This window comes from Haemaphysalis longicornis, unplaced genomic scaffold, assembly GCF_048455015.1.
Source record: "Haemaphysalis longicornis isolate Haplotype H1 unplaced genomic scaffold, Haemaphysalis longicornis Haplotype H1 scaffold_1, whole genome shotgun sequence".
Classification (NCBI taxonomy): Eukaryota; Metazoa; Arthropoda; class Arachnida; order Ixodida; family Ixodidae; genus Haemaphysalis; species Haemaphysalis longicornis.
The window spans coordinates 409,291,206-409,315,748 of NW_027526203.1; the positions used below are offsets into that span (position 1 = coordinate 409,291,206).

At 47.7% G+C, this 24,543-nt stretch overlaps 1 long non-coding RNA gene across 1 annotated transcript in view; it reads left to right on the forward strand.

The window, feature by feature from the left end:
* LOC144172483 (uncharacterized) overlaps positions 1–18,783 on the forward strand; it is a 38,691-nt gene extending 19,908 nt beyond the window's left edge. Inside the window, exons 2-3 of the long non-coding RNA XR_013323022.1 lie at positions 16,543–16,606; positions 18,153–18,783. This is a non-coding gene — a long non-coding RNA (uncharacterized LOC144172483). The remainder of the gene's footprint in view (positions 1–16,542; positions 16,607–18,152) is intronic.
* The last annotated feature ends 5,760 nt before the right edge of the window (positions 18,784–24,543 follow it).

Here is a 24,543-nt window from a genome sequence, read left to right on the forward strand (position 1 = left end):
AGGACGAATCAATAAAGGTCATTTCTCTCTCTCTCTCTCCGACATAACATCTAAAATATCGTCCCCGAACAATGTTTACAATCGCATAGCCGTACATCAACAGCTGTCTGTCTAGATCGTATCGCCTTGGGGTGATCTTCTGGGATTTTTTTTTTTTTTGATACTTGAAATAAAAAGGTCGAAAAGAAGCGTACCGTATTGTACTATCGCTGACGATTTTCAGATAGTGGGTATCTCTCAAATAAAAGTTCGAAAAGATGGGCTAGCTTCATGGATTAAGGTGTGTCACTCCATACCTGTCCTGAGGAAAAAAGGTGCTCGAAAAACCTCTCGGGAAATAGTGGTTCGCAAAACGTGATGAAAACAAGTACATCGAGAAGTGACGCGAGACTTAAAAATGCAGCGTATCGGTCAAGAAGACACGGCACTAGTTGAATTTAGTGAGATACACAAAAAAGTTCGTCGAGAGTTCGTCTTCTTGACTGCAGCCGGAAAGAACCTAAAAAGAGCTCCGGCAGGTAGACACATTGCCCTGCGAAGATATCATGCGGGTCCATCGGTCGCGAGCAGCCGCCGGACGCCCTGCCCATCAATGTGTGCACGAAAGAAGTTGTGCGAGAGCAGAAAACTACTTGAGAAAAACATACTGGGGGCACCCATTTCTCACCTCTTGCGAAATTGATTTCGACTTTGAGTTCGGAGAGCTGAGAAATCCCTGAGCCGTCAAAAAGTGTTTGTTTACCTGAGTGGGAAAATCTATTTTTCGCGCAGTGCTTGAGGTCGAGGCTACTCACACCGTAAAGAAATGAAGGAAGCTCACACTAACGTGCAAGACTTGCAGGTAGCGAAGCTGTACGCAATCTTCACGACCCTCACGATGGTTTAAGTCCATGGTTGCAGCCGATTTGCTCCTCCTTCACTTCCGCAACGACCTTTACACCACATTGTTTCTAAAAGTTTGAGGTTCCTTCATTTTTTGGAAGTCATTTTCATTGGACATCACCTTGGAGGGGCGTGCTCTATGACGTGTCTTTCTCGTTCCGGGCAAGTGTTGCCACCATTACGACGAACGCTGGAGGAGGATAAACATCTCTATTGTGTGTCTTTCTCGTTCCGAGCACATGTTGCCACGATTACGGTGAACGCTCGAGTTTTTTTTTCTGACCAATCTTGGCCAATCATACCCTAAGTAGGTTTGGTTGGCTTGGCAAACGTGCGAGGGGGTGCGGGGCTGTCTCCGCTAGCACGCGCACACGAGCGCACGGCATTTTCTTTGCTTTATTAACTGGCGGGCGGTCGCCGCACTCTTGGCCGATCTCCATAAGTGGGTGTGCTTGGCTTGACAAACGTGTGGCGGGGGCGCTGGGTGGTCGCCGTGAGGCACGCACACAGGAGCGCTGGGCACTTTTTTTGCGCACATATAAACTGTCCTTTCACTAAAAAAAGGAAGAAGACCATAAATTTGGGGCATCTTACTCCAACAAAGCCTTATCGCGGGAGAAATCTTCCGTCTTGCGAAAGAGGCACACAAATTTGAGATTTACTTAATTTGCGTAAGTGTTTAAAGGGGCCGTGAAGAGACAGCGTACAAATTTGTTTCCATCGCAAAGTCGCGAAGTTCATGCGTCACTACAGTTTTCGCTAACAGAAAATACTGCCCCCATCAGTGACAAACTTGCGTCTACAAGGGAGGATGTTAATGTGCGAACTTCTACCTCCATAATAGGACGTTTGTTCGGCACTGTGTCGCACTTGGCGTAGCCTCAAATCATTACACTGAGTTCATGCCAACTTTTCGCCAATATTGTTACTACCGAACAACGGATACACCAAGTTTAACAGAAAGTGCTCGTAATTAAGCGAGATAATTAAGCTGCATCGAATCACGCTAAATACCACCGCCCCTTTGAGTTTTTTAATTGTTTATACGAAACATAGCGCGCCAACAGAAAGGGAAAGACCAGACAACACTCAGCGCTGTTGTCGTGCATATCCTAAAATAAATCATATTTGCAAAGTCCACCAAATTGGTATCACAAGTTTACGGATAATTTCAATCAAATCAAATCAAATCAAATCAACTGTTTATTTTTCAACAACAGGTTGTGGTTACATCAGGCCAAGAGCAATTACATACTGCTTGAGGGTGCCTGACGACCCTTACAAGCGGCAGAGTGTTTACAATAATACGCCCTTAAAAAATGGCCTGTTTACAACCTACAGTGCTTGGGGACAAAAAGTAGCATGAACTATTACGCTGATATGCAAAAAAACAGGCACTGAAACAGGAATCAAAACGCGCGTGCAGCAGATTTGCTGACAAGTTGTGTATTGGTCTTCCGGCACTCCTTATTAAAGATTCGCACCGATGTGCGGAGCTGCGATGCCTGAGGAGTACCTGTTCATACATTTTGCCTTTTCGTGTATAGTAAAACAGGGGAAAAGCGACGTGCGGGCTAGAGCACAACACTCCGCCGCTTCAGGAAGCCAAGTAACGGGTTCGCGAAAGGGGAAAGCTCGGTCTTTCTAGCAGCTTCTTCTTCTTTTTTTTTTTTTTTTAGATGGCGGCGTATCAAAGAAACGAGCTCCCAAAAAAAGGGAAAAAAGAACGATACGAACATAGGGACGCAAAATGAAGAAGAGACGCGGCGCGCGGCACGCCCACCTTGAGATTAAACACGTGTTTCTGCGCACATATCCGCGACGAACGGCGAGTGAGCGCGCGTGTATACACCTGACGTCTCGAGAGACTTGCTGACTGCATGCGGGCTCGTTTCTTCGAACCAGCAGACCGGAAGGGATACGTGGGCACAGCGACGCGGCATCGCGTTCGTTTCACGCTGGGCTGCTCCTAGGAGCCCGGGCCGCGCGAGACTGCGTCCTGCCCTGCAGGAGCAAGCGGCGCTGTTTGCGCTCTATAGTGCGAGCCCGCACGAACCAGATACGAAGGAAGCCTCAATAGTTGGCCATCGCTGAATAACTGCTTCGCAAATGCGAGTAGTAAAGTTCGAAAAAATACGCAAGAAAAACGCCAGCTGTAGAAGGCAAGAGTGGGCGGATCTGGCCAGTCACTTGACGGTGGTGGTGCAGTAGGCGTCTGTGTTGAGGCCTTCTGACAGCGGTGGTGTTACACTGGCCCGTGGTCGCAAGTTTGCGCTCCCGCGACAACGAGGGAATAAAAATGTGGGTGGGGCCGGGGCGGCGTGGCAACAGCGATACAATGCGCCGGCGTTCATTAGTCGCTAAGCAGGCGCTTTCTGCGGGAACTAGACGCAACACGCTAAACGAGGCGGCCTGGTAATGTTGGCATTCCGACGCAATAAAAAAGTCAACGCATGCAGGAGCGCAATTGCTCCTAATTACCCGCTTTCAACTTCTAGAAACACGCACTCGAGGCCCGAAGGACGCCCTTATTACTCAGTTCTAGGCGAGTAAGTTGGGCAGTCGGTACGGAGGTCGCACGTGCTTCTGTTCCAAATGCAGTGGTTTGCTTGGCAAGGGATTCAAGTTGGTAGTCATAGCTTGGATGTGTTACTAAGTGTTTTTGATAACTTTTATATATAATAATGTACGGATTCATTGGCTTTCCTGACGTGGAATAGATTTTTGACCATCGTGCGCAATTTTTAATTCGAAATACACGTAGAGATGTCCATTAGGCGTCTCTACGTGTATTAGACAATCCTTTCCGCAAAAGGGGTTACCCTTCTGGCCGGAAAAAAATCCCTTATAGCGCTTATATTGCAGTACTTGCTACAAAATTATTAACCAAGTAACCAAAAACCAACATACACAGACGCACGCGCACACGTGAACAGATTTGAAAGGGGGGCGGTAGGGACGTTAGGGGTAGTCAGTTTGACCAATACCCTTCACACTGACCACACATTATGGTCAAGGGTGAAACTTAAGCTTATGTCGAGTTTGAATTTGGTATCGGTGCGAAGACAGCGCATGGCTCAACGCAATGCTCGTGTTTCGAAAGGTCCTAATAGTCACCGTTGGTTGTAGTGATTGATCACTCCCGCCGCAGTTGCGCAGAAATGCCACAAGCGCCTACTCCCCCCACAGCACCGGCGGGGCCGTGGACCGGATGCCCTAAACTGAACATCCCTACAACACCCCACGTCCCCCCCCGGCACCAACGCGCGCACTCCGTGTGCCTGCGGCTGTTGCAGCAGTTGCGCCTTTACGGCATGGCTGGCGCCATAAACGATAGGTCTACGTGAAAGAGGGATATTTTTCACTTAATCAATGTCTACTAGCTTGGTCTGATTTTAGAGTTGTAGACGTCGTGCACCTGTGAGCAGCCGTAATGAAATTTTATTTTCCTTCTGTTTTTGTCACTTGGCCATGGGTTCCAATACGGAACAAATATTTTAGCTTGTACGAAAACCTTGTGTCGACCTTCACTTGTGTGAGCCTGCCTCTTGTAATGCTCCAAGCTTGTTTAACAATATTCCACTGTAAAACCCTGGATAGCTGAACGGCAAAGACAAAAAACACGGTCATTACAAATCAACAAACCGTACGATCCTGGGCGGAATGGTGATGCGAGGAGAGAAAACACGAAATTTCATTTAAATACAAGGGTGTGACGTCAAATTGAATAAAAGTAAAAAAACTAATTGATATTACCCACTGACATTCGATTCCAAACCCCGGGAAGCGAATCATTCAAAGACATTGACTGGGGCCAAACCCTCTAACCGGGCGTATCTGTTTTTTGCCTTAGTTGTGTAGAAGGAGGCTAGTGGCCAATTCATTTTTTTTATTCTAAGCTGCATTACCACCGGTATTGTCTGTTACGTGTCTGAAGAATTGTTAAGACTCTAGGCCATTTTTTGGGTAGTGAAAGTGCATGTCGTAGTACAAAGTTAGGGTTGTAATCCGCATGAAATGCGAACTCGCGGGAAACAACTGTAAATTTAAATAGTTTAACCATTTGGATTAACCCCTTCTATATTGCGAATCAACGCCGGTATAGTTCAGCAATTTCTTACTTTTTATTTTAGCCCTTGACCCCTCGCGGGGCACCTTGAGCAATCTTGGTGACGGTATTGGCGACACCGCGGACCCCGAACCCCCAAACATAAGCTGTAGTCAACCGTGGCGATGTGTTTATAGGGGGAGGGTGAGAAACCACGAACGGTGGCCGTAGGAGTCGTGGTCAAGCTCCGGCGGATGGGCTCCCTGTCTGTTTACCAGGCAGGGAGCTCCGGGACCTCTCAAGCTATCAGGGTAGGTTTGAGAAGGAAGTACCCCCGTCCCCTGCTTTTTTTACATGCCGTATGGTTTCTAAATTTTCCAAATCCAAAGATCAGCCCCCTGAAAGGGGTGGCACCGAAGTACCTTTTCCTGCATTTGCAACCACGAGTTTCCATATCCAGAAAACTATCCCAAGTCTTTGATAATGGAACACCTTGACACGTCGAACCCCCTCGCCACGAAATCTGTCTTTCTCATCTCCAAATATCTTGAGGGCATCGTTGGTAATTCCTACAAAGCCAAAAAACTTAGAACTGGAGAAGTTCTTGTAGAAATCAACAACAAGGAACAAGCTACAAATCTCTTGATTCAAACTCGCATCGCAGATCTGGACATCAGGGTCACACACCACCGCAGCCTTATTAGCTCTCAGGGTGTACATCTGATGAATGAAACTGAAACCGATCTGCTGGAAGGCCTTAAAGACCAAAGTGTGACAGCAGTAAGGTGCATCATGATTCGTCGAAATAACGAGGAAATACCAACAAAACATGTAATATTAACCTTCGACCGTTGCACAGTACCTGATTCAGTAAATGCAGGCTTCATTCATTGCCCCGTCAGACCGTACATCCCCAACCCGCGGCGCTGTTTTAAGTGTCAGAAGTTTGGGCATGGCACTAACGCCTGCCGTGGCCGACTTACATGTACAAAGTGTGCCCAGCACGATCATCCATCTGACAACTCCATCGCAAACCCTAATCTGTGCTAACTTCCAGGGACCCCATGGGGCCTACTCTAGAACATGCGAGAAGTTCAAATAGGAGAAGGAGATTATCAAGGTTAAAGTCACTGAGAACCTTACCTTCCCAGAGGCGCGACACAGGTTCGCCTCTTTCCCCCTGGGGAGGACGCCGACGCAGCTCGCCGGGGTGCGGAGCGGCGTCTGGTTTCGGCGGGGACCCAGTACCGCGAGTCGGACCTGGTCCCACCTCCGCCCCCCCTCGGGTTACCCCGGGCAGCCCAACCCGTCACCACACTGCTTGCTCAGCTGTGGTGGCAACCACGTCCGTTGGGGATGCCGCTGCATCCACTGTTTCCTCTCCACCGGCCCGAAGCCCACGCGAGGGCACGGAGGATATGGAGACGGAGGAAACCGCAGTTTCCACCTCCGCCGCACCACCTGTGCCACCCGGGGCGCTCCTGACGCCCTCGGCGGTCGCGGCTCGAACGAAGGGCACCGGAAAGGGTGCCAAGTCCGGGGGGTCCGTTCCGCGGGGTACCCCTTCCAAATCTGATGATGAGATGGATGTGGGACCTTTCCTGTCTGCTTCGCAGCGGAAGGAGCGGGTCCATCCATCTAAAACCAGCCCAAGAGTGCAAGCCCCGAAAGAGTTTACGCAAATAGTCACACTCCAGTAGCTCTAACACATCATAATGGAAAGAGAAAATATTGTTCATTGGAGCTGCAGAGGCCTTCTTAATAATCTTGACGATGTATACGAGATCCTGTATGCTAATCAGCCAAGTGTAATGTGTGTACAGGAAACACATTTGAATTCCAATCCCACAAATTTCTCGAATAGTTACATGGTGTTCAGAAAGGACAGAGATGGCTGCACACACTTTTCTGGTGGTGTAGCATAATCGCCGGGAAATCCTTAGCATGCCACCCTGACACTCTGAACACTGTCCTTGAGGCTGTAGCAATTCAAACAATAGTATTTATTAGGTTGATAACGGTATGCTCCATATACATTCCTCCTGATCTTGCACTTTCGAGCTCTGACTTCGAGGCGCTGGTTGACCAGCTGCCCGAACCATACATCCTCGCAGGTGACCTTAATGCACACAATTCTCTTTGGGGCTCTTCGCGCACGGATGCCCGAGGTCGCCTGACAGAGAAATTTTTAACATCCTCTGGAGCATGCCTTTTCAACAAGAAACAGCCTACATACCATAACATAGGACACAACACACACTCATTTCTTGACTTGGCTCTTGACTCCGCAGTTCTCTTTCCTTTTCTGGAGTGGGGTGTTGGCACTGACCCATACGGCACTGACCACTTCCCCACCTCACTAACATATATAGGTAAAGGCCCATGCAATCCATCTTCCCAGAACAAGTTCAATGAAGCACGAGCTAACTGGAATACATTTACAGAGACATCCAAACTACACTACACTACCATAAGCCACCTGCACGTAGATGAAGCCGTTCAACTGCTCACGGCGCACATCCTCGACGCCGCCGAAAAGTCCATTCCCCACGCCTCTGTTGCCCCGCGCAATCAGAGGAGGCCGTGGTGGAACGAGGACTGTAGGCGGGCGCGAGAGGCCCAGAACAAGATGTGGGGTATCCTTCGTCGGTACCCCCCGTCGGGTAACCTCCTGTTGTTCAAACGGGCAAAAGCGTTTGGAAAACGGGTGCGCCGTGAGGCAAAACGAGATAGTTGGCGCTCATTCATAACATCCATTAACCCATACACTGACACACACAAAGTCTGGACACGTATACGAACACTCAAAGCGCATCAGACACACAGCCTGCTCCTGGTCAGTGGGACACACGGGAAGACCAGGCTAACACAGTCGCACAACACTTCCAACACGTGTCCAGTTCAGCACACTACACAAACACCTTCATGAAACACAAACTCTCAACCGAAAAGAAGCCTTTACATGACAGCGACAGATCCACCACATCGTATAACTCCGAGTTTTCGCTTCATGAGCTTGCTCCTGGTCAGTGGGACACACGGGAAGACCAGGCTAACACAGTCGCACAACACTTCCAACACGTGTCCAGTTCAGCACACTACACAAACACTTTCATGAAACACAAACTCTCAACCGAAAAGAAGCCTTTACATGACAGCGACAGATCCACCACATCGTATAACTCCGAGTTTTCGCTTCATGCGCTGAGGGTACCTGTAAACCCTCAGCTCCAGGCCCAGGCAACATCACATATACAATGATACAGCACTTACGCGCAGACACTCTTGTTACACTCCTTCACCTTTACAGCAATATATTTCTTTCGGGGTACATTCCAAAGTCTTGAAGGGAGGCCATAGTGGTAGCATTCTTGAAAGAAGGGAAGAACCCTTCCTCTCCTGCTAGCTATCGACCCATTACCCTGACCAGCTGCCTGTGCAAGCTTCTCGAGATGATCAACAGAAGGATCGTGTACTTCTAGGAGAACAACGGTCTTCTCGAGAGCTGCCACGCAGGCTTCCGGGTGGGGCGATCTACGAACGACCAACTTGTCGCTCTTGAATCATATATCAAGGATGCCTTCGTGCATAAACAATTTTGTCTTACGGTGTTTTAAATGCAGAGCATTTCTTTAACTCATGATGTCACCCGTTCTAGGCGTCCGTAGTAGTCCGCATCGCTCGCCTCGACATGCCCGGCTCAGACGTTTCGCTATCGGCGCGATCAACATTCGATAGCGCGCCCAGGCACGTTTCAAGGACACTCTCTCCCCTCTCTCGAACTCAACGTGCGCCGAGGCTGCCAATTTTACTGCTGACGAGCGCTCTCTCGTCAGCAGTTGCCACAAGTGCAACAACATTAACGTAACGCAAACTACTTAACGTCGTGCGCCCCCGGAAATGCTCTGCATTTGATCGTTCCCCTCGCGAGGGGGATGTTTCACTGCGTCGCCATGCGAACAGTTTGCCACGCTTTAGTTTCGAGTTCGCCGCATCTTTCGCCGCCGCTCGCTTCTTCGTTCGTGCACCGGCTGCGGTTGTCAGAGAAGGTTTAACCTTGACACGGCAGCAGCCCCTGATATCTACGGTGTGAGGAGCACATTTGCCATTTTTTCGAAGTAAGTTAGCGTAGACTTCGGCCGCGAACGGCAACGGCTTCTGTGTGCTCTGGCACAAGCGCTGCGCCGTCGTGTTTACGGTTTTTTCTTGCCGCCGGAAGACCACAGATGACGCGCAGCAGACTACACTGCGCAGGAGACAACGCATCTTGTTTTTTTTCGACAACGAGAAAGCCTATGACACCGCTTGGCGGTACGGCATCCTTATGGACCTGATCAACTGTATGGTGTCCACACTACACAGAACATATTGAAAAAACTGAGCGGATCCAACGGCTCGCTGCACGATTCATTGTTTCTGATTACAGACTCCGATCATCCGTTGTGAATATGTTAAAACAGCTAAAGTTAGAGCCACTCCAGAAGCGTCGGCAGATTGCCAAGCTGAATTTTTTGTATCTGCTTTATCACAAAAAAATTGGCTTGAGCAGTGATACATATCTACTCCCTGACCCACACACGTCAGCCAGACTTAACCACTCAAAAACGATACGACAGCTCTTCGCCTATACTAAAATATTTCAAAAATCATTTTTTCCTTGTACAATTGAACACTGGAATGCATTGCCATCTGATTTTGCGGAGTGCCGTGATGCAAATTCTTTTGAACGCTTCTTATCATCTTTTCTGTAACCCTCCCTGCTTGGGCAGCAATGCTGCCCGCAGTATCTGGAAATAAATAAAATAAATAAAGTAAATCGGTGTTGCGGGCAACATGTTGAACATCCTTTGTAGTTATATGTCGGAGAGAACCTTTCGTGTGAGAGTTGATTCTGCACTGTCAAAGGTTCATGTGCAAGAAAATGGCGTGCCACAAGGTGGAGTGTTGAGCTGCACTCTTTTCATAGTTAAGATGAACTCTCTTAAAAAGGCATTGCCATTTACAATCTTTTATTCCATGTACCTAGATTACGTCCAGATTTCCTTTAAATCACGTAATATGTCAATCTGCGAACGCCAAGTCCAGCTCGGCGTCAAGAAACTTGCCGGCTGGACAGACAATAATGGTTTTAATCTTAGTCCTGCAAAGAGCTCTTGTGTTCTGTTCTCCAGGAGGCGTGGGGTACACCCGGACGCGTATTCCCAAACCACATCCCGTACGGGCCCAGGCCGACCACACCCCCTTCAAACAGCGACGTCACAGCGTGACGTCACTTGCTCTTCGAGCGCGACTTCATGCGACGTGGACTTTTTTTTTTTTTCGTTTTGGGCGGCGGTCGATGGCTTCGCTCCGCGCGCGAAGCTGGGGCTGCGGCGCTGGGGAGCTGACGCACATTTAGTAGAAGTTAAAGGCCCAACCACATGCAGCGTACTTTCGGCGTTTTCTCGACGGGTGCAAATAAAAGTTAATTCTCTCTCTCTCTCTCTCGCGTGGCAACGCGAGCGTCAGCTCGCGTTGCCACGTTGCTCGCGAGCAACGCCGAATGTCTACGCTCGCCAGATATCGGCGTCGACGCAGCGCGAGAAAGCAGCGGAAAGCGGGCCATCTGGCGCCATCTGGCGGACACGAATGCAACCGGTGCAACTTTTCGATCGCGATTGAAACGTGCCGTGTAGCAGCGGGAGTGCGTCGAGCGCGTTCGAAAACTCGATCGCGATTCACTTCAACCGCGATTGAAAGGGCCCGTGTCTGCGCGTTGCCGCCGAACGACGCTCGCGCGACGCGTGATTTCGCGTCCATGTGGCTAGGAGTTCAACCTTTTCGTACCTATACGTTCCGGAAAGCACTCTAATTAAAGTAACGACAAAATTTGTTTTGGTCTTTTGTGGTCGCGCTGCTTCGCGGCGGTCGATGGTTTCGATCCGTTAGCGAGCATGACGTACGCGCTGGGAAGCTTCAAGCATGAAGTATACCTTTGCATACCTGTTCTCGCTTCTCACTCTCCGCACTCTCTTGCGAGCCTGCAGACGCTCGTCTTCCATCCTGTTTCTAATTAAGCTAGCGCTGGGCGCGTTGCTTGCGCGTGCAGGCGGACGCTTTTTCACGTACATGTGGTCATTGTTTACGTTCCTGAAAGCGAACACTCGGTCATTACAGTGAAGACGAAAATGTTTTTTTGATCTTGGGTGGTCTTTTGGATTCCGTACCGAAGCGCAGAACGTTTGCTCCCAATCGGTCGAAAGCACACGCGTGCGTCGGTCGCTCATCTGCTGTTAACATCAGCGAGCGTGTTGATCCGTTTTTATAACTGTGTCATTACCGTCAAATCTGAACAAAGTAAGATAGGATGATGAACGAAGAAGCACTTAGCACAACTTTACTTGCTACTTGATTTAACCTTGATGTTATGTACCGACTGCAGCTTCATGGGTATTTAAAGTGTGAGCAAAGCAAATTTCGTGGCTGCCTTGATACTGAGGGTACCGTCAAACGTCACTTGTAGGTTAAACGGCGAGGCACTCTGGCCCCCTTTGTTTAGCTTGAAAAAGAAAAGAAAAGCTGGTGAAACCCTCATTGCAAAAAAAAAAAAAAAACGAGGTTTCGCCAAGATTCGAACCAGGACTTTCAAAACAAAACGCCAGCACACAAGCGCGCAACCGCTCGACCACGCCAGGAGAAGACGCGGGTCCCAAGAATTTGGTACCCTAACAGAGGCTGCCAACGAATATTGTCGAGTGATTTGCTTTGGTCATGTTTGAGAGATTTGAGCCGTGGTAACGCTTGTTTCTTACGCACCCATCTTGGATCCGAGGGCAGATATGCTATTACTACAAGCGATGCAACCACAGCCCCCTTTCCCCCTACGCAAGCCACGGTAGCAACGAATGGAATGGCATGCGCCGCTAGCATTCTGGCGTTGATAAGGCTTGGTCGTCACGCACCAATCTTGCAGCCAAGCCCCATCATGCTACTACTACAAGCGACGTAGCCAGAGCTCCCTTATTTAACTCAAAAAAAGCCATCGCAAATACCCGATCTCCCCGATGAAAAGCAAACAAGCCACAAATGAATGAGCGCTTTCGAACAGAAATAGCTTGCAATTTGTCTCAAGGCAGCCGATAACCGCAAGTTAAAAAGAAATTGATTCTCTTTTGCTGGAAGGAATGACCCCAAAGCACGAGAAGGACGTGAAACCCGACCGCCGCTGCCAGCTTTCCGCTGCTTTCTCGCGCTGCGTCGACGGATATCTGGCGAGTGTCGACATCAGCGTTGCTCGCGCGTCAGTTCGCGTCGCCACGCGAGAAAACGCCAAAAGTACGCTGCATATGGTTAGGCCTTTAACTTCTACTAAATGTGCCTCAGCTCCCCAGCGCCTGAGCCCCAGCCTCGCGCACGGAGTGAAACCATCGGCCGCCGCCCAAAACGAGAGAAAAAAAAATCCACGTTGCATGAAGTCGCGCACGAAGAGAAAGTGACGTCACGCTGTGACGTCGCCGTTTGAAGGGGGTGTGGTCGGCCTGGGACCCTACGGGATATGGTTTAGGAATACGCCACCCGGACCCAGACATCACTCTTAACGGCGTGTCGATTCCTGTGAACAAGGAGCACACGTTTTTAGGTATTTTATTCGACGAACAGCTTACATTCATTCCGCATATCAAACAGCTTAAATACAAATGCTTTAAAACAATCAACCTTCTTAAGGTCCTCTCACATCAATCTTATGGGACCGACAAACAACTCCTGCTGCGCCTTTACACAGCCTTGGTGGGATCTCGGCTTGACTACGGCACTGTCGTGTATGGGCCGGCTACAAAAACAGCACTGAAAATGCTCGACCCAGTCCTGCATCTTGGCCTGTATGCATCTAAGATAGTGTCTCTCACCAACCATACTTTTAATCCTATCATGAACAATACATCAAACTTGCAACTCTTTTTAAACAGGCCATCTATTTCCTTATCTTTCTTTCTCAGAGTGAGGGAGGAGGCTTCTGCACTCAATGTCCCCCTTTCAAACACGCACAAGACGCCCATCCATAATTTCATTCCACCATGGCATCTTCGTCCTATATCATGCGACCTGCCATTCACGCAACTAGACAAAAATAGGGCACCCAGGAGTGCAATTCTGCAGCACTTCCTGTTCCTTCAGGATAAGTACAGGTGCGCAGAATTCTTCAGCGGCGCGTCGAAAACTTCTTTTACTGTCTCTTGTGCAGCGCACGGACCAAATTTTAGCTTTTCTAAAACAATGAATTTTCATAGCAGTATTTACACGGCAAAAGCGGCATCTTACTCGTTTCAAATCACATCATCAAACAAAATTCCCAAGTCCATCGTGTACACAGATTCTCTAAGCGTTGTGCAGGCACTGTCCTCAGGAAAATCGTCTAAAAACTATGTTGTCAATTTTCTTTTAAAGGTTATAATGACTGCATATGCTTCAAAATTTAGAAATAACTATATGCTGGGTACCAGATCACTGTGTGATCCCTGGCAATTAGACCGCTGATCAAATGGCTGGTGCTGCTGCTCTCATGACCACAGTTGACACACCAGTACCTTACACCGACCTAAAGACCCACTTTAAACGACAGCTTCGTAACACATGGCAACTACACTTGAGTCAGCAAACAGACAACAAACTACACGTAATAAAACCACAATTGGGACGCTACACAACTGACTCACACAACAGATATACAGAAGTCGCCCTGGCTAGGCTGCGGATAGGACACACACATGTAACACACTCCCACCTGCTCACTGGATCTTCGCGACCCATGTGTAGCAGCTGTGGAAGGGACCTATCCGTAGTCCACATACTAATCACACGCAAGGCACTTGTCACAACCAATGTTTTGTAGTCAACGCGTTCTTCAGTTTTTAGCTGAGGTAAAGTTTCTGCAGCTCTTGTCATATCCCGTGTAATCATACTGGCCCTAATATTGTCTTTGTTTTGCGTTACTTTTACTTTTAATCAGAGGTTTTAGTATTTACGGTCTCATCAATTCAGTAACTTCTTCTCTGGCGCTCTTTGCCCTTGTTGGCCTTGCGCCATTAAGCACCGACCATCATCATCATTATTTTAGCCCTTGAAGTTATGGAAGGTGCACGCACGGCCCTTCTGTCCCAGTTCCCTTTTTTTTTCGCGTTTTAACGGCAGCCAAACTGTAATCCGCATTCCATGCTAGGGACTTTCATCTCAATTCTCGTCTCTATTTATGCTTGGCAAATAGTGTCGCTGCTAGGCCGTGTTCACCGGGCCGGCATCACACAAGTTCAATTTACATTCTAAATCAGCAAGGCACGCTATTCTGCTTGCAGTGCTGTCGCCGCGTTCCGCCCACGATTCGCTCCAAGAGAGGAGGAGCACTTTAAGAATGCAGTAGCGAGAGCGGGGAGCCAAGGGGAGCGAGAAAAGTAAAGTTGCTTTGCCGCGGGTGATTACGACGATGGAAGAAGATTGTCCCGCCGGGCAGGGACGACTGCAGTGAGCAATTCTGTACTGCTGCGCGGCTCTCCGACTGTGCGGCGGGAGGCTGCAGGCCGTGGAGCGAGCCAAGTCTCCGTGGAGCCATCGGTGCTAATGGGCGAAACGCTTGGACGAGCCGACCCTTTCGCCGCTGTCAGTCTCGCAGCTGCGTTTATTAGCCTGAGCGGGATAAGAGAACAAAGACGCCATTCCCGGGCGCCTAGCTCTCCGCTGGCCACTCAGCGGAAACGCAGAAATGCAGCCCAGAAGAAGAAATCTTCCGCGTGCGCTCGCACAGGCCACTTCCCGGCCGAGAAAGGTCGAAGCCCCGGACTGCTTGGCGCAGTCTGACACATACTAAGAGGGAGAGAGAAAAAAAACTAGGCGACGTTCCACTGTAGAGAATTTTATTACGTTCGCTGAGAATAAAACATATTTGTGTCAAATATACTAATGCATGTTTTAATGCAGTTGAAATTGAAAACAGAAAACAGCAGCAATGCTGCCCCGGCCCATTGAACTACTTCTTTGTGCACGACGAGGCACCACATGGGTAATTTAGCAACTTGAAGCGCAGTAGCCACTATTACGCATGAGGGTGTGCACGCCCTCACCTGAAAGATTCGCGTATGAAGACTGTCAATCGCGGACGCGTGCCGTCGGGAAATCAAAATGCCCGTATTTCAAGCAGTTGGCACCCGTCGGCTGCAAGAAATCACTCATTGCTAGGCGACGTCTAGGACAGTCGTCGTGTGGCGTTGCAGACGCGGCTTAGAACGTATACAGTCAGCGCATCGTTGCTGTTAAGGAGTATAGATGGAGCGTGTCTTTTTCGTAATCTTGCACCTAACCGGTGAGCTAGAAGTACCGAGATGCAACAAAAGTGCCGTCAAGAACAACGTACATTCACCGATCCCACTGGACGATGAATGTGCCTGCTGTAGTCTTCCTACTTTGCATATACGGCCTGTCCCAATGCATTCTTCACCTCCGAATGGTACCATCTTACCCCTCCACCGAGTTCTCTGTCTGCTGCTTCTAGTCCCGTCTCTCGATAGCTATTTAGTTGCCGTGGTTGTCCTCCTGTTGTAAGGCTTCTGCAATTTAATGCCCAGCCCAATTCCATTTCCTACTTCAATTTGAGTTACGATGTCTTCCACCCGCATTTGTACCCTAATCCACGGCGCTCTTTTCTATCTCTAAACTTTACTAATACAATCCTTCTTTTCGTGGCTCCTTGGCCTGGCCAAAGTTTTCTTTCAAGATGTTTAGTAAGACCTCGAGTCTTTAGCACTGAAGTCATCCCCGGAAGTCGTGCTGGGTGTATACATTTCTTTTCAGTTATATTTATAGGCTGCTGTTTATTAATTGATAATGTTTACCCGCTGCAGTGTGCGTGATACAAATTAATTACCTAATTTCCTTCTCGGGGTTCAAATCAGCTAATTATATCTCCTCATATTTATACAAATCTTGTAGTATTTCATTACATCAACCAAAGGAGTGGCTTTGTGCATGTCTATTTAACCCTACTTTCGATGTATTCCTCGACTAATGCTATAGGCACCGGACACTGAAGTTTGCCCGCGACTCCAGCGCCGCCTGTCGCCGCCGCTTGGATGTCGCGACCGGCCGTTCAGCGCACGTGAAAACACGCGCGCTGCGGGTGGTTCAACGCTGTGTGGCGGAAGTTTTTTAAGAAACATAGTTATAATGACAAGTTGCAGTGTCCGAAAGGATCAAAATGCTGCGCAAAAGAATTTGTGGCAGCGCCGCTACTGCTGCGTGGCGGACTGCCGCAGTCGCGAAGGGCAGCCTGGCATCGTTTTGCACAGGTTTCCCGGGAAGCCGGGGGAGAAGGAGCGTCGCAAGAAATGGATTTCTGCAGTACAAATAGTCAAGTAAATCAGAAAACTATGACATTTTTTGTGAGTGTAAGGAGTAAAATTGTGAGTACAATTACCGTTTATGTGCAGCGCAGACGCGAAGGGCCGTAAAACTAAAAAGTTTACTTTCAGTGTTACATACACATCGCAGACTACGATATTTGCGAATCGCATGCCGTAGTTTTTGCATAACACAAGGTATTAAGGTTTCCGCCACTGTTGTTTTATCAGCAGTAACCTTTTTTTCAGCGACATTCACGGCACCGACTGGACGCCAAAAGGCGGCACAAGATATGCTCCCAGCACTTCGCGGGTATGTGCCAAAAGCAGTGTGAAGACGCATCCCGCCTACTGCCCTACTTTGTTCCCCAAAGCGTAGAGTTCGGCCACGCATTCCAAGCGATATTGTGGCAAGATATCAAAGACAAGGTGGCATTCACACGCATTATTTGACTCCTTTAATGCGTTTTGTGTACTCTGAAATTTGAGGTTATTAAATTTCAACCAGAGGAGGTGGAGGAGGAGGAAATACTTTTATGGAGAATTCTGAGCGGCCAACAAATTGTATCACAATTACCTGCTAAGACGACTCTAACATTTCTCACAAGAAAGAAGCCTAAACTAAAAGTAATCTCCCTAAAGAACCCGCAGCTCGATCCGCTGTATCAGCAGATTTCACACTAGGGGAACTGGGTTTTAGTTTCTTTGTAATCAGCTAATAACGTTTAGAATTGTTGTTAATCAGTCACAACACCGACTGAGATGAAGAGCCAGAGAAAAAGTAACTGTAATGTGGCTGCGCCGCGCGAAGAGAGAAATCAAAAACACAAGCACACCCCGTTTAGACCGTGATACACGAAAAAATTGGTACTGACCTGGAGAGAAGCGCTGCAGATACGCTTCCTTTGCTGAGTATGGCACTTCACAACGATGTCTGCACTGTCAATTTCTTTCACGGCGTACGCGTGCCCGGCAACGTACAATTTCTGTCCCTTCTTGCGCACGCGAGGCCCTAACTAGTAGTCCAGCCCCGTAACTGTCCGGAAACCGCACAGAAGCACTTGAGACACGGGGAAACTATTCGCCAGAACAGTTTTCGAGCACGAGACAGCTTCTAAAAACAATTGCAGAATCGCAAAAACAAACAACCAAGAGGTATCGAACATATAAACGCGCGGCCGCCCTCTGGCTCTCACCGACCCAAAGTTTGCTCAAGCTTCCGCGGGGCGGCGCTGGTTGCACTTATTCATCGCGCCCTCTGAGCAGTGACCGATCCCTATAGGCACGGCATTGCGTACCCTGCCGGCAGTGGCTATACGAAAGACAACATATATTCTTGTGCATCGCTTACGGAGAAGTGCAGGCTGGACTTTATGGTATCAAGGTACCGCATCTGACATCTATGCAGAGGCTGTAGGTTCATATCCCCATTTTCGGGGCCTTTTTTTTTTTTACCCAGGCTAGCTTTTGTAAGGTAATTACCAAATTCCTTATATTCCCACACATTAATTTTTTTTATCTGGAGAGGAGTAATAAGCTTGAGGTGGCTATCTGTAAAGGGCACATTAGGCAGTGCTCCGCACTTCGAGAGCTCACTATTTCAAGTAAATCACTGGATTTATTTCACTTATAGTGCGCAGCATTCTTGAAGCTGGGGTGGAGTGGTGCCTTTTAGGTCACTGTCGCGACAACGTGCATTGGAACACTGTTTATATTTCGAAAACTAACAAAACCGTGCGTATGGCCAATCAGGTAGGATCGAACGACGTCGTGCGTATAGCAGCAGCCCGATTTGTTCCTGTTTACCGTTATCCTTTTGATGCGCTGTCTGAGTACAATTCCTGAATTATTCTTTGCAGGTTTCTCCCGATTCACTGAACAAGATGATGTCATCCGCAAATATTGAGTGGCCCAAATGTTCTCAATGCACTACGGACTTTTTCCAACTAAGCCTGCTAAATATACGCTCTAGACACGCTCCAAGAAATTTCGAAGAGATATTGTCTCCTGCTCTGACGCCCTTCCTTGTGTGCATTGTCCTATTCTCGTTAAAAGGATTATCGTGCCCGTTCATCCGTTGTGTATGTCCTCCATAAGTCCTATGTAATTCACCTCTACTCCTTCGTCTCTCATTCTCCCACAACTGCGGCGCTGTGTACAGAATCAAACGATTTTTCGTAATCTATAAACGCAATGTATATGGGTCTGTTATACACAGCGAATTTCTTCAAGCTTTGGTTGATGGCATGTCTCTGATCAGTTGTTAAGTAGCCTTTCGTAAAGCCAGCCCGCTCTCTTGGTTGTTGGAGATGTTGGGAGTGGCTCACAGAGCTAACCATTACCATGATAAGCAACTCGTTAACTAGATTAACGGCAGAGAGTAGGTTGATAAATTTGTGGTGATGAAGCTAATTGAAATCGCCATTATTATGAATTAAAATTAGGCTGGTATTTCTTCAGATTAGTGGTACTTGTAATGTCCTGAAGCATTCTGACAATAATTTTGCTAGCATGGTATGAACAATGTCAACTCCTTCCTTAAGTAGATTTGCGGATATTCCATCCTTTCCTAGTGTTTGTTCTCTTAATCTCCTTGAGCGTCTTTCCCCCTCGTTCTCATATAGTGTTGGATCCTTGCGAACCAAGCTAGTCTATTCAGTACTGTGGGCTAACGCTGCTACAGTGTAACTCTGCATAAAAGCTTTTCCGCTACTCTCATTGCTTCACTCATGTTGCCCCTCATGTTACCAATGTCGTCTCCGAATGCGTGCCTTCTATCTTAAACAAATGCAACATTCTTCTTCGTTGGCCTTAAGCACCTTTTTTGTTTAATGTTCCTTCAATATCGGTCATGTTGCAAGCAAGAATTATAGCAAATCTTTCTTGGGGTAGTATGTTTTTGCAACACTGCCAATCCAATTCGCTTCTCCGCTCTTCCCACTTTCACACTTCCGCATTTCTCAACAAGAACTTTCGTATTCTGAGGTAGATTATTCCTAGAGATACTGTTTATATGAATATCGTAGTTAGGTTATTGTTCCGTATGTCTGCGCTATATTCGCTCTCTACGGGTAAAACCGCGAATATGTCTGAAGCACTATTGCAATCCCCTTCTCCCGTTGTTTACTGACTAGCCTGTTTTGGTTTCCGTCTTTTTACTGGTTTCGTCGTTTCTCTCCTAAGATCTCCCCAAATTATGCTCCTCATCCTCCTGTGAACTAGATTTTCGAGCTTGTATTGCTCTTCGACATCCCACACAACACGTGGTTTGCGCTTAGATGCAGTCAAATTCATTTTTCGCTTTACCGTTGGGGCTTTCGCATATCCACTTCCTATTCCTTGTTTCCAGAAGAATATAGTCAATACTTTTTGATTATTTGAGTCCGCGAATCACCCAGTGCACCACCTTGGCTATTCCAAAGTATTCCAGTGCACGTACGCCTACCGCCTTCTATCCTACTTTTGTGTTAAACTCGCCCATCGCTATCTTGTAGTGAGTGTTAACCTTATTCATTGTCGATCCAAAATCTGTGTAGAAATTGTCAGAAGCATCAGCCCCTCAGCTAGACTTCGGTGCAAAGACTTGTAATACGTTTAACTTGCTCCACGTATTAACCTTATTCATAACGGCTGCGACTCGCTCACTAATGCTGATGTTGCTGCCGATGCTGGTGTAGTTGTTGGTGATGAGTGTTTAACTAAATGTTGTTAACTACAACTCTGTTCGGTTGAAACACTGGCCGTAATACATACTAAAATTTTTTCACACCCTTTTTTTTTTGGCCGGAAAAATTTTTACCCCTTTTTCGGCCAGAAAGGTGTAAAAAAGGTGTAAAATCTTGCCCCAATGCGCACACCTTTAAAAGATGTTTTGGCTAAAAAACTGGGTAAGAATGAAAAAAGGGTGTGCTTTTGAACACCCTAAAAAAGGCTGTAAGGTTGCTTACACCCTAAAATAAGGGTGTGGGCAGCGCAGCTAGGCGTGACAATGTGGCTCGGCTGAGCGCGCAGCATGACATACAGACACACTCAACACGCACAAGTCACACTTGGACTCCAAATGAATTGAGCAAGAAAACCAACGGAATGCATGGGGAGAGCGATTACATACTTAGAAATACATTTTATCTTCTTGATTTTATAGCCAGCACAGGAAAGTCCTCCGATAGAGTCGGTGGGCTTGTCACAAAAATCAGATATTTTAGCGCTAATTTTGGAATTCTGCATTTTAATGTCAACATATAGGGACCGGGCAGCTGGACAGGTGCGGCGTCTCGTCCGACGCGTCAGAAGCGAACGGAACCGAGGGAAAAGCCCAGCGGCAGCAGTGTAATATTACTTTGTCGCTCGGCAATATATCTATGCGTAGCTCACGAAAATCATGAAACCAAGGCTTAATTTATAGCTAACGTTTATAGCCGCCAGCTTAATGCATCCGTAACTCTTATACTGCACATGAGCCTTGCTTCGACGCATGCTGGACGTCGCAAACCTGCAGTGTGAGCACGGCCGCTTGTTCGGAAAACACACAGCCGGAAAGGGGATAGCTAGAACTCGATCGCATCCCACAAATGGAAGCACATGTATGTGACCGCTTAATTCTTAGCAAGAACAAACAACGCTAAGCAGCACTCAAGCGCGTCAACCGATATAAACGACAGCTGAAGTTTAGGCGGGAGCGAGCGTGAGCTCTCGCGTACCGCGCACTGAAAAATGAAATGGTAATGGTAACTCACGTTTTCAGCTGCCGGTCGCAGTAGGCAAATGGCGTTTTTCCATCAGGCAGATATACTTCATACCCAATCACCGACACCAAACACACATCACAGACACCTACAGGAGTTCCACGACATTTTGAATGCCACAAAACCTACGCAACCAATATAACGACGCGTCCGTACGGTTCGAAGCCGCGGAAACAAAGAGTACCAATAAAAAGAACTACGCCGCCTCTAAATAGTGCACCACCGCAGATGGGGTATTATAACAGTGACGCCGGGTTTCGAGCCAGTTCGAGTCGCATGCGTACGTGCACCTGTTACTATAATATTTTAAAGGCATTAGTCTTTCTGGGGTACTAAAACGGAACAAAACAATTGGCGCAGCTTTCACTAGTGGTGCAAGGCTAGAAAAACAGCGGAGCTAGGGTTCAACATAGCTTGTTATCCCCTTGGATGCGCTGTCAGTGTGGAGGACACACTTGTAAAATCCTTTCTAAACTTGGCATCACACCCCCCCCCCCATCACTTGGCCTAGCTTAGCAAGGACATTGCAAAACCTAGCAAAACTTGGCAAAGCCTAGCAAAACCTATAGCAAAACAGCAACACCGGAAGAAGGTAGGTCGACCCCCAGCTTCGCTGGTTTTCTTTTTTTTTTTTTCAACTGCACCCTTATTTTACCCTCTTTCAACGCCCTGCAGAAAACCAAGAGTGTTGCAGTCGGTCAACACGTTTTCACCACACAAAAAGAGAGTAAATCTACAAATTAGGGTGTTGGAACCAAAGAAAGAGGGCGTATAGACTTTCCAACTCCCTTATTCCACTTATGCTACGCATTTCTTAGGCAATACGGGCGTAAAAAGGTTTAGTGTGCATATAGAGTGTTTTTAATTTTAAAAGTTCAAATTGACGTTTCCTGTTCAAAAGCTAAACATGGGCCATGAGGCGCACCGTATATGTAAATGAGCGATCATTGCAGGCGAAGAATTTTGTTTTGCTTTTGAACAATTCTAACGAGGTGGGGAGGAGGGTATCAGGGGATCTCTTGTACTTCACAATGCAATTATACATGCATGCATGGCTTTATCAATCAACAGGTGAGCACCTTTTCCACACCCTTTGAACACCCTACCAAAAACCAAGGGTATTTAGGTTCGTCAACACCCTTTTTTCCAAACAAAAAGGGTGTAGGGCTACGAATACAGGTGTTGAGATTCGAGGAAAATGGTGTAATGGCCTCCAAACAACCTTTTTCCACTTATGCTACACTCTCTTTGGCCAAACAGGGTGTAAAAGGTTTACTGTGTACTCCTGCGCACACAGGCAACAGCACGCCCTGCAAAAGCGCTTTCATCGACATTTACCCTTTTAAACTTACAAAAATGCAAAAAATGACGAGAAGGGACAATTGTACCACGGCAGAGAAAGGGAGGAAGGAGGGTACAAAAGAATAAACAACGTAAAAAGAAAACACAGTGCGGGTTACCTTGGCAACAAACTGTTAGCTTCTGTGCGCTGGGAAAAGAAAGAAAATGGCATACAAATGGTAAATAAGGGGAAGAGAAATTGTGGGTTAGAGCGAGACCACGCTTGGAAACTAACCGCGCGCGTATACTGTTTCTTAGGGACGAGATTTCCTGTGGGTTGTACGTACCATCCTGCTGGCCTGGGAAGTAGGGATAAAAGCGTGTGCAATTTTTCGCTCGTCCAGTGTAACCCTATATACGAATATGACCACGTGTAGTCTCATCGATCCTGACCGCTGCGCCGACTAGTGTGCCCAGTGTTCCGTAAAGAATGTCTCTACAGTTGTCTTGTTGGACGTCCAAATAGGATGTCAATATATCCAATAACTACGCGGCCTCAGTAGTAGGTAATTCTATTTCCGACAATAATTGCCTAGCACATCGGCTTTCAGGCAGATCAGTTTGCACGCCTTGTTGAAGTTTTGCCTCCAAAATTCTGGTGTGGATAGTTCTTCCTATGGAACCACTGGTTGATGTTCCTGCAAAAATATAATTTTGCAACGCCAACAATAAACGTAAAATACCTGTATCCAAGATGTACAGTTCGTCTGGGCCACTTGTGACACACACACACACACACACACACACACACACACACACACACACACACACACACACACACACACACACACACACACACACACACACACACACACACACACACACACACACACACACACACACACACACACACACACACACACACACACACACACACACACACACACACACACACACACACACACACACACACACACACACACACACACACACACACACACACACACACACACACACACACACACACACACACACACACACACACACACACACACACACACACACACACACACACACACACACACACACACACACACACACACACACACACACACACACACACACACACACCACACACACACACACACACACACACACACACACACACACACACACACACACACACACACACACACACACACACACACACACACACACACACACACACACACACACACACACACACACACACACACACACACACACACACACACACACACACACACACACACACACACACACCACACACACACACACACACACACACACACACACACACACACACACACACACACACACACACACACACACACACACACACACACACACACACACACACACACACACCACACACACACACACACACACACACACACACACACACACACACACACACACACACACACACACACACACACACACACACACACACACACACACACACACACACACACACACACACACACACACACACACACACACACACACACACACACACACACACACACACACACACACACACACACACACACACACACACACACACACACACACACACACACACACACACACACACACACACACACACACACACACACACACACACACACACACACACACACACACACACACCACACACACACACACACACACACACACACACACACACACACACACACACACACACACACACACACACACACACACACACACACACACACACACACACACACACACACACACACACACACACACACACACACACACACACACACACACACACACACACACACACACACACACACACACACACACACACACACACACACACACACACACACACACACACACACACACACACACACACACACACACACACACACACACACACACACACACACACACACACACACACACACACACACACACACACACACACACACACACACACACACACACACACACACACACACACACACACACACACACACACACACACACACACACACACACACACACACACACACACACACACACACACACACACACACACACACACACACACACACACACACACACACACACACACACACACACACACACACACACACACACACACACACACACACACACACACACACACACACACACACACACACACACA